The following is a 10788-nucleotide window of genomic DNA, read 5'->3' as shown; positions in this document are numbered from 1 at the left end:
GACTTACCCAGGGTCACACAGCTAGTCAGTGTCTGAGGTCAAATTTGAACTCAGGGAGATGAGTCTTTCTGACTCCGGGCCTGACGTTCCATCCATTGAGCCACCTAGTTATCCCTAAAACCTTAGAGATCATCTAATCCAATGACTTCATTTTTCATATGAGAAAACCGAGGCTTCAGGAGATGATGTGACTGACCTAAAGTTGTACCAGCAGTAAGTAGGAATGATTTGGGGAGAAGGGTTGTTGTGTGAATAGTTGGAGGTATTAGAATGTTCTCCCTTCAATATTAAGGACTTGATATGAGAAGAATAAGGAATCTGATTCAGGTCGCTCTCTTTTGTGACTGAGGGAAGGAGAAGAAATCAATATTTTCTAGACACTCCATACTCCCCTGGCTTGTCAGCCCAGATTGTCCTTGTTTCAGCACCAGACACAGGATTTGAATCTAGATCCTTGACTCCAGATTCAATGCTTTTTGTACTAAACCTAGCTGATGGGCTAGGATGGGCCTCTGAATCAAATTGTGGTCACACCCAAATAATAACAATGTCAGAGAGCACAAGTCCATGGGAGACTCCCATTCAAGTGGGAGACTTGAGTCTGAGCAAGCAGTCACAGTGCCACCTTCTTGTCTAGAGTGGAGACTGAAGATCATGATTCTTTCTCTTAGCTTTTCTCTGACTCTTTGTGCAGAGATCTATGTTCACCTGTTGTTCTAGCAGGAAGTATCATGTCTAGATCCTTCCTGGAACTGGGTGTCACTTGCCAATCCAGTAGCTGTTAGAACCTTGCATGGGCCTCGTTATGCACAAATTGAGGCCCCTCCAGGGATTTCTAGGGCTTCTGGAAGGTTTTCCTGCTCCCCCCACCCCCAGCCTAATACCTCATCCAACATGCTGGCTTGTATCTGAAATCCCTTTGTACAGAGAACAGACATAGCCTCTTACTCCACTGTTCCTAGCCTCCATGTTCCTAGTTTGGGTTCTGCCTCTGGAGAGGACACCTAAGGCTTTCGGAGTCTCTTCTTAGAGGCCCCAGATGCCCAATGATCAGGCCCAAGGTGGAAGATTCCCATCTACCCCTAGGTAAACAGTCAGCCATACTAGAGAGGAGGGAGGCCACCCTTGTGCTGTCCCAACTCTCTGGTGCTGAAATAGGACAGCCTGGAACGGCAGAAGCCAGGGAAATAGAATATTGGGGAATTGGGGAAGTAGGTTTCCTTCCCTGGGTCATGATAAAGGGGTAACATGAATCAGATTATCTCCTTATGACCCTCAGATCAAAGAGAGAAGACTTCAACATCCCCAACCTTGCACTCAACACTCCCCCATTCATTCCTCCCCCAGGGAACAGGAGAACAAGCTTCTGAAACCAGGGTTATGGCCCCGAGTTGATTTCTTTGTTTCATTCCCATTAAGATGGGGATGGGGTTTCAACAATCTGGAAGGATTAGTGTGCCTGGGCCTGTGTGTGTTTGTGGGTCAGTGTGTGCCCATCCATCAGTGTGTGTGAATGCCATTTGCACGTATATATGTCTATGCAGACGTATGTGTTCCTGTGTTGTGTTTGTGAGTGTGTGTGTGTTGGGGGGGGGGTATTTCCAGCAGCCCCTCCCTCATGGTTCCACTTCCCAGCTCATTAAGGTTCTCCCATTATTCTGACATTTGTGCGCGTCACGTACCGGGAAGAAGTAATTTACTTAGAAGAAATTAAAAGTTCATTTTAATTGAGCGCACACTGCAGTATGCAAATGAGGAGCGCATTATGTACACTGATGCAGAGACAAAGGCTGTAATCAGCGGTTAACCCCCTGTGCGCTGGCCCCCTCCTTGGCTGCTGCCTCAGCCCCGAGAGCCCCAAAGAGATTGCAGACCATAGTGGAGACGCCTTCCACTGTGTGAAAGGGGATGGGGGCCTTGTCAGCAATGGCCAAAAGCTCCTCTCCCCTGAGATCATCCCTGAGGGGCAATGCCCATTATCTCTCCCCTCCCCTCTCATGTAGCCTGAGTCTTGCTCCCAGCTGCCCCAGGAATGTGAGCCAAGGATTTCAAAGGCTGACAGCAGCCAGATGTGCCTGAACCCAGCCCCTGGAAAAAAGCACACACAGGGCCCAGGGAGCCAGGTCCCAGGAGGCCCATGCATCTCAGAATTCCTTTCCAAAGGAATCAGGAACAGCCAGACACCAGAGGAGCAGAAGCTTTGGGAGAGGTCCTGCATTTTTCCAGAGCTCCATATACCCAGGATGAATATTTTCTCCAGTGGCGAGTGGTGAATCACATTTTAGAGGAACAATGCAGGTCAGGAGACAGAAGCAGCATCTCCAAAAGCATTAAACCACAAACTCCATAGGCAAACGTGAGATCTTGCTGAAGAAGCCCAAGGCAGGAAGAACTGTAATAGCCCCTTGCCCTCATCCCAGTCAAGGACTTCACATGACTCTCCTCTAACCCTTAGAACAGGGACTCGTTTGCTGCTTCTCAGGAACCTTGGAATCACTGTACTTGGTGTCTGCTCTGTGTAGGATCCATAACTTTCCATCCGAGGCATCCTTTGAACTCCAGCTCCTCTTCTGTCCCATGTCCCTGTCCCAGGCCACCAGATCATCCTGCAAAAAAAAGAGGCAACAGCATTGGGCACCACCGAGCACTGAGGTAGGGTCACAGAGCTAGTGACAACGGTCTAATGTGAACCCGGATGTTTCTTAGCCCTCCTCCATCATGTCAGGATGCCGTTGTGGATTTGATGTGCAGGATTGGCTGTTGGAATGTATGTAATTGCAGAGAAAGAACACCCAAACCTGACAGCCCCTCAAAGCTTTAACTAGGACATTTTACATCACAAACCAGGTCCAGGGCAAGTGGCATGAATTTGGAAGGGGGGGGGGAGCGTGGTTAGACAGGCCACACCCTATAGGGAAAAGCAGAAACCCTAGGACCCAGGCAATATATCCCCATTGGAGAGGTGGTCATAAGGGATGGGAGAAACGAGAAGGGATAGGGGAAGTGTTGTCCCAGTGTGATGGAGAGCCACAAGGCCTGCCATTACTCTCTAATATTGGTGCTCTACCCTAATTATGGCTCTGGTTACCCCTAAGCCGTGGCCCAGGAGTGCTTTAAGGTTTCAACATGCATGGCTTTTAAGTTTCCACCCTGTCCCTTTGGTCTCCATCAGTAGGAGAGACAGCTTATCAGATTAGGCTCATAGGCTGTTAGAATCATTAGAAAACATATCATTTAAAGCTAGAAGGGACATGAGAAGTCATCTATTCCAACCTCCTATGAAGAAAAGCAAACAGGTCCAGAAAGAAAAAGGGAGCTTGGTCAAGATGACACAGTAATTAGCAACAGAAGCAGGATGTGAAACCAGGTCCTCTGCCTCCAAACTGGATGCTCTTTCTGCTACACCACAAAGGCATCCACTCCAATCCCTTTCATATCAATCAGCAAGTGTCTTAAAAGAAGAGAGGGTCTCCATGAGACTGAGGTAAGGAGAGAGTGCATGTCAGGAACGGGAAGCAGCCAAGGCCAAAGTATGGAGAGAAGAAACAGAGAACACAGGTCTAGAGGACAGAAACGGTCTGATAACACATCACTAGGACTAGCTCATGACAGTCACAAGTCACACCCCGGCTTCCTCGACTTCTCCCTGAACCAACAAATGCGAATCTCAGATAATTCAATCACCTTTTCAGGGCTCTCTCTCCCTCAGTGTGGGAACTGGATGGGGTGTGATGGAGGGAGGCTAACTGCTTCCAAGACTGATGCCCCTCCCCTCTTGCAGCGGCTAGCAGGAGCAGAGGGCAGGGCTTTGTAGGGTGAAAGGATCTAGGTTCCGTCTTCCAGAGAAGAACCTGACAAATGTCCCTAATGACAGAAAGGGAGATGGGGAGGGCAGAAAGATGCATGATCTCAGGCTGGGCATCATTGTCCATCCTCATCCTCCCCTACAGGGGACATCTAGAAAAGGCTCCTCTCTGTCATCACCCTTCCTTCCCACAACCCGCCTTTTTTACTGCTCCTGTGCCACCCTGTGCATAGGGCTCAGAGGGGCTCTGGAGAACACGTACTCCAGCCCCTTCATCTGACAGAGGAAGGAACTGAAAATCCAGGACAGATCTGACTTACCCCAGTTTATTAAGCTATTAGGTGCCAGTCAGGATTTGAACCCTGTTTCTCTTATTTCAAATCTAGTCTGTTTTCCACTATATACGATGCTGCCTTTTCCCCTGAGTCTTCCTAACCCCATTTACACCCGAACATGGGATCAGGACTTCAAGATGGGTTGTCCTACTGGGTGCCAGAGTTGATCTTAAGTTTATGCGCTCGTGTGTGTGTGTGTGTGTGTGTGTGTGTGTGTGTTTACTACCTGTCAGACCTGGGATTTTTTAATGACCGTGAAAATGAAACCAGTTCGCAGATGTGAGATGACAGCCAGCTGCAGGAGACAGACAAATTACCTCCAAACCCGGTTCATGACGCCCACAGATTCCAAACAAAGGGAGTCATCTCAGCTCACTTGGATGAGCAGGAGACAGCGGGGAGCCCGGCAGCAAGCTGTTCAGAACCCTCCCCGAGAGCAGCCACGCAGCCAGCCTGGCAACCAGGGGCGGGCCACAAAGCCACCGCCCGCACCAACTCCTCTCCCCCAACCTTGCTGGGTAGCTCACTCACCAGAATTCCAACCCAGCCTCAGTCAAACTCTTTGTGACATAAGGGCCACCCCCCAACACACCATCACATCTGGCCAGAAGGACACGGTGTTTCTGGCTGGAAGGGACCCCAAAGCCCAATGACCTCATTTTCAGATGAGGAAAGACAGACCCAAGAAAATGAAGAGACTTAGTTTAGCCAAGGTCACTAGGAAGTGGCAAAGTCAGGATTTGAACTGCTGTCCTCTGATTCCATATCCAGTGCCTTGAGTAGTCAGTTGACCAAGCCTGCTTTGTACTAGGCACTGTGCTAAGCCCTGGAGATACCAAGAAAGGCAAAGCCAGTCCTTGCCCCCAAGGTGCTCCCAGTCTAATGGAGAGACCACATGTAAACAACTAGGAGCAGACAAGATGTAAACAGCTTTGCACTGAACCACTTTATGGAGCATGTTCTTATTTCACTTTCCCAACAATCTCTAAGGTTGATGCGAAAGCATTATCATTTCCATCATATAGATTAGGGAACAGACATATAGAAACCTGTCCAAAGTCTTAGTCATGACCAGAGGGTTGGCAGCATGGAAAAGGGGAGAGAGTGCTGAATCTAGAGGCAAAGGAGCTGAATTCAAATCCTGGCTGTGCTCCTCTGAGTGACCCTGAGCTAATCATTTGCCCTTTCTGTTCCATGTCACAGTTTCATCAGCAAAATGAGGGGGTTGGACAGGATGACCTCTAAGGCTCTTTCAACTCTAGGTATCTGATCTTGACACAGGGTTCTGACCCCTGGTCCAATAAATATCCTTAGTCTTAGATATTTTTTTGTAAGGCAAACTCTTTGGTCCATAGTTAAAAGAATACACTATAACTTGCTGGTATAAAAGAAAATCTTTGTAGTAATCCTCTACTTTTACTGGCATTTTTGTTATCTCACTACAAAAGGAAAGAAGACAAAGGAAGAAGCAAAGAGGGTTTTGGTCCAGGCTGAGTACTTTGGGCTGCAGTGGGAAAGAAATGAGGAAAAAGAAGGTGCCATGGCAGTGCAATGCCAGGTATGGACTTGCCCAAGGATTCCCTGGCTTTCTCTCCCACCAGTCTCTCTCCATGGCTTAGGACCACACCTGAGACACGGTAAGACCCAATCACAGTGATTTCAAGTGGAGCCTTCTAGAACAGCCACAGGATCACTATCTCTGTGCCTGCTGCTTTCAGGCTCTGGTGAGGACTTTCTTCAGCAGCCACTCAAAGTCTACAGACTCTTTTACTTTCCCTGGTCCCTGCTCCTATGCAGTCTGGAAACCCTCTTTGAATACTCAACACAGCCACCCTTGCTTTTTGGCACAACTGTGAACACCTCAGTAGTCACTTCATAACCACTAGTGGTCTAGGGACTATATTTTAAGACCATATTGATCTAAGGAAGAGAGGCAGACAATAGCTCCATTAATTAAAAGAAAAAAAGACACTATCCCATTCCATCCCATCCCATCCTATCCCATCTAAATCAATCCAGCATTTATTAAACATCTCTTGTGAGTCCTTGAGCACCTCTGAGCTAACCACTGTAAGAGGCACCATATTTAGATAAGCCAGTCCCTCTACAATAACAAATACAATAATAGGGTATGTAAATACCCCAAGAGACAAAGTAGGAGGATTTAATTTCCTTCCCCAACACAGGCTGCAAACCATCTGTGGCTTAGTAGATAAATTCTAAGAAGTTACATGATTGGTCATAGAACTGGTGTCAGAAGTGGGATTTGAACCAAGGTCTTCCTCACTCAAAGGCCAAAATTCCATCCGTGATGCAAGATACCCTGTACAACTTTCTGACACTAACTACAGTATAATATAATACATGATAAATTCCTAACAGAAGTACAAATGAATTGCTATGTGAGATGTCCATGGAAAGAGGCAAAGCACACCAGGAGCAAAGACACAGAGGTAGGACAAGTATGCAAGATGTTGAGTTGTCCATTTTAACTGAATCAGAGAGCAAATGGAGGACAGTAATATGAGAAAAAACTGAAAAGGTAAAGTGCTACCAAATTATGGAAAATTTCGAATGTCAAGCTAAGATTTGAAATTTAGAGTTGGAAGAGAGGCCATCAAGTCTAATCTTCCACCCCATTTTTCAGATGAGGAAACTAAGGCACAGAAAAGCTAAGTGATTTTTCCAAGGCTGTGTAACTGGTGTCTGAGGCAGGATTTGAACCAGTATAGATGAAACATAAAAATAACAGGGCAGAGAAGGGGTGAGCCATAAGTAGAGAGAGGCAAACAGCAGACCACAGCAGGATCAGCAATAGAAGAGACATCAGGTGGATAATGTGAATGAAGGGTTCAAGTCTATAGGCTATCCCAAAACTCCTAGCAAGGAAACTCATGGTGTGAGTGCAAGGTTGGCACCTTCTCCATAACTTAGAGTCTTGGAGCATTGCCTGGGATGCTGAGAAGTCAAGGGACTTGTCTAGGGTCACACAGCTAATGTTAGAGATAGGATTTGAACACAGTTCCTCCTGGTTTCAAGGCTAGTTCTATTTTTTACAAAAGGCTTTCAAAAAACAAATGGGAGTCTATAAGATCTGATGAAACATGACAACAGTCATAGGAAAAGAAGGAGTCAGAAGAACTAATTTAGAATCTTGATTCTGCCATGAATTCCCTATGTGACTACTTAACTCTGTTCCCTTTTCAATAAATTGAGGAAGTTGAAGACTTGGGCTCAACTCCAGACCGTGGTATTTACTAGTTGTGTTATTTTGAGCAAATCACTCTGTCTATCTCACCAGGCCTGTTTCCTCCTCTGTGATACAAGGGCTTTTACCAAGGTAAGAGCTGTCATTAGTGATTGTTAAGCCTGGGGCAAGGGTCATGAAACACATCCTCAAATCAGTTGGCGTGTAAGGTGGCTAGAAACAATCCATCCTCTCCAGGTAGCTGTAAGGTGATAGGAACAGAATAGAGTGTGACAGGACAGGGAGGAACTCGCCTGGGGTACAGCTACTGGGGAAAGGAAAGAAATCATCTGGAAATTCCCAATTTTAACTTAGTATTCTGGCTAACTGGGTTTATGCTGTAGAAAGGTTACAAATGCTACGAGTGTCCTCTATATTTTGGCACCCCAGAGCAAAGCCCTGCTCATCCTGCCCTAGTTACAGCTCTAAGGATTCTTCCAGCAATCATATTCTGTGTTGTAAGGGCAATTCAACTCTAAAATACTATGATTCTATTTGGCCTGATCTCTGGGGCTGTTTCATCCTCTGGGCCTTTCTATGGTTCCTGTGGGAGGTGTTTGAGGTGGAAATAAAAAATGAGAGGCAGGAGTTGGGGAACACAGGGGCAGGGGAACAGTGACAGCTCTTGGGGCACACATCCTCACAGACTTGGTCAGCATCAGAATGAGGCACTGTGCTTTCAAAGGGCTGTCACCTTATCCCAGAAGGAAGTGCTCCAGGACCTCTGAGTTCAGGCAAATTCTCAACATCTAACACTTTGTGCTTAGGACCCCTTCTCTGCTGATCACTCACTGAAACCCTTAGAGCTGGGCACAAATCACACCACTGAGTAAGCCTGCTTTTCCAGGTGCTTTATGAGGTTCTATTCTTCCTGTCTCTGGGCCCCTGGTTGGCCTCTCCCAACTTGCCTACATCCTTTCCTGGGGTCTTTTAGAATAATGACATAAAATAAAAGTTAATGCAATTGACCACTAATTGACTTATTTACTGTGTGCACATGTGTGCGTTTTGGTCTGGACCTGTATAGTGAACTCCCCTTGTGGAAACTCCGTTCCCTAATACAGATCATCAACTCCTCTGCAATGTATGATTTTAGAGGTGCCTAGAACACTGAGGTGTTACGTAATTTGCCCAGGATCACAGAGCCAGGATATATCAGAAGCAAGAACAGAACCATTTCTTCCTGACTCCAAGGTTGCCCCCTCTATCCATCACCCCCATGCTGCCTTGGTTAATTCACTTATAGACACTTTCATAAGCTCAAAATCTAGAGCTAGACAAAAACTAAGCTTTCAGCAGGTTCAAATCCCTCAGTTTTACAGATGGGGAAAATGAGGCCCAGGATGAGAAAGTTGTATGGCTATTTAACATCTCAGTAAAACATTCAACTTAAAACACTTTAAAAGAGTCCTGGTTCCATTAGCACTGATACTCCCCGGCCAGGTCACAAACCTTCCAGGTCATAGTAGATAATCTTCAATTTCTAGGATTAAAACCAAATGGTCCCAATCTGTTGCTGATGAACCACATCTCCATATTTAGCTAGACTGTCCCTCAGATGACCAATAGACCATCTGTTACCAAAGTTTCTCCAGTTTCCAACCTTACCTTCATCATTTCTATCACTCACTGTAACTAGGGTGGAGTGATTGGGGTTTTGGCCCAGGGAACCAAAATGTAGAGGGCAAGCATTAGTTATTGCTTTTTCTCCACTGGAATAGCCTTCATGACCCCAGAGCCACCTCCATGCCCATGATCAATCAATCAATAAGCACAATGGAAAGAGTACCAGCTCTAGAGTCCGGGAAAATAAGTTCAAACCCTGCCTATGTCACTTATCACCCATGTGACTTAGACAAGTGAATTAACCTTTAGGAAAACATCAGTTACCTTGCATGCCAAATAAGGGGATGGGCTCATATGGCCTCTGGCACTAGCTTTTATATGTGCCAGACACTGTGGGGGCACCAGTGGAAGCTGCCATTTGTAGCTGACTAAATTAAATACTTCGAGTGAAAGCTCTGTCAGCAGCACCCTGCCCACCCAGCATGACACTGTTTCTCTGAGACAGTGACCTTTCCCAGTCTCCTCTTCCCCTCTCCTCACCCCACCCCAGCTTTCCTTCCGAGATGACCTTCCACCGTGTAGCATCATGTCCACATGCTGTTCCCCCTGTTAGAATGTGAGCTCTCTGAGGGAAAGGACTGCTTTTGTGTTTCTTTGCACCCCCAGAGAGCGGCACAGAGCCTGGTAAACAGTAATTTCTTAGTAAATATTTGTTGACTGACTGATGTGCATCATTCCAATTTGCTGTCTTTCCCAGGAAAAGTACTCCCTGTAAATCCAAAGAGTAGCTTTAGAGAAAGTGTAGGCTCACTGATTTAGAACTGGAAGGGCAGTTAGCAAGGCTAATTCCCTTATTTTACACAGGAGGAAATGCTGGGGTCTCTCTGAGCTCTGGCTTTCTATTTTCTAGGGTATTATCAGACCCTAAAACCTTATATTTTGACAGAATCTTGCAAAGAGTTCATTACCCCCTTTTCCACCCATCATCAACTCTGTCCCCATCAGTCCTCTCAGGAGGCAAAAGATTGATCCTGAGTCACACTATTTTCTAGAGAATCCAAGAGAGGCAGTCAGGGTGGGAGCTAGGAGTGTGTGGGGGTGGGGGAAGGACAGACAAATGAGCACAGACAGAGCCTTTGGGGGCTGAACAAAGAGAATTTTGGAATTGGGCCCTTCCCCCACCTCTCTATCCATCAAAATCCTACCCATTCTTCAAAGCACAGCTTAGACACCACCTCCTCTAAGAAGTCTTCCCTGGTTCCCTCAGATGAAAGTGATCCTTCTGCACTCCAAATTATCACGCCTCTCACATGGCTCTGATTCAAACAGGATCTCTGATCTCATCAGGTGGGTAACACACACAGTAAGTTCAACACTTGGGAACTCGGGCCCTCATTGCCAAAGGAGTCGTAAGGAGTGGCTTCAAGTGCATAGAGGTTAAGGTACAAGCCTCAGCTGAACCCAGGTTTTCCTGAATCCAACCTTATCACCCTTCCACAATTCAATACTGACTCTGCCAGTCAAAGAGCTACATAGATCTGGGGCTAGAAGGGGCCTTAAAGACTGTCTCCAACCCCCTCATTTTATAGGTGAGGAAACTGGGATTTAGAGAGGTTTAAATGAACTGATCAAAGTCACACAATCATTTAGATAAATAGATAGACCAACTGCCCAACAGATAGACAGACAGACAGACTGACCGACAGATAGATGGATAGATGGATAGACAGACAGACAGACAGACAGACAGACAGACAGACAGACAGACAGACAGACAGACAGACAGATAGATAGATAGATAGATAGATAGATAGATAGATAGATAGATAGATAGA

The sequence above is a fragment of the Petaurus breviceps genome, unplaced genomic scaffold, assembly GCF_028583685.1.
Source record: "Petaurus breviceps papuanus isolate PSGF00001 unplaced genomic scaffold, PetGlider_PUasm1.0 176, whole genome shotgun sequence".
NCBI classification, from domain to species: Eukaryota; Metazoa; Chordata; class Mammalia; order Diprotodontia; family Petauridae; genus Petaurus; species Petaurus breviceps.
This window is presented reverse-complemented; position numbering follows the sequence as displayed.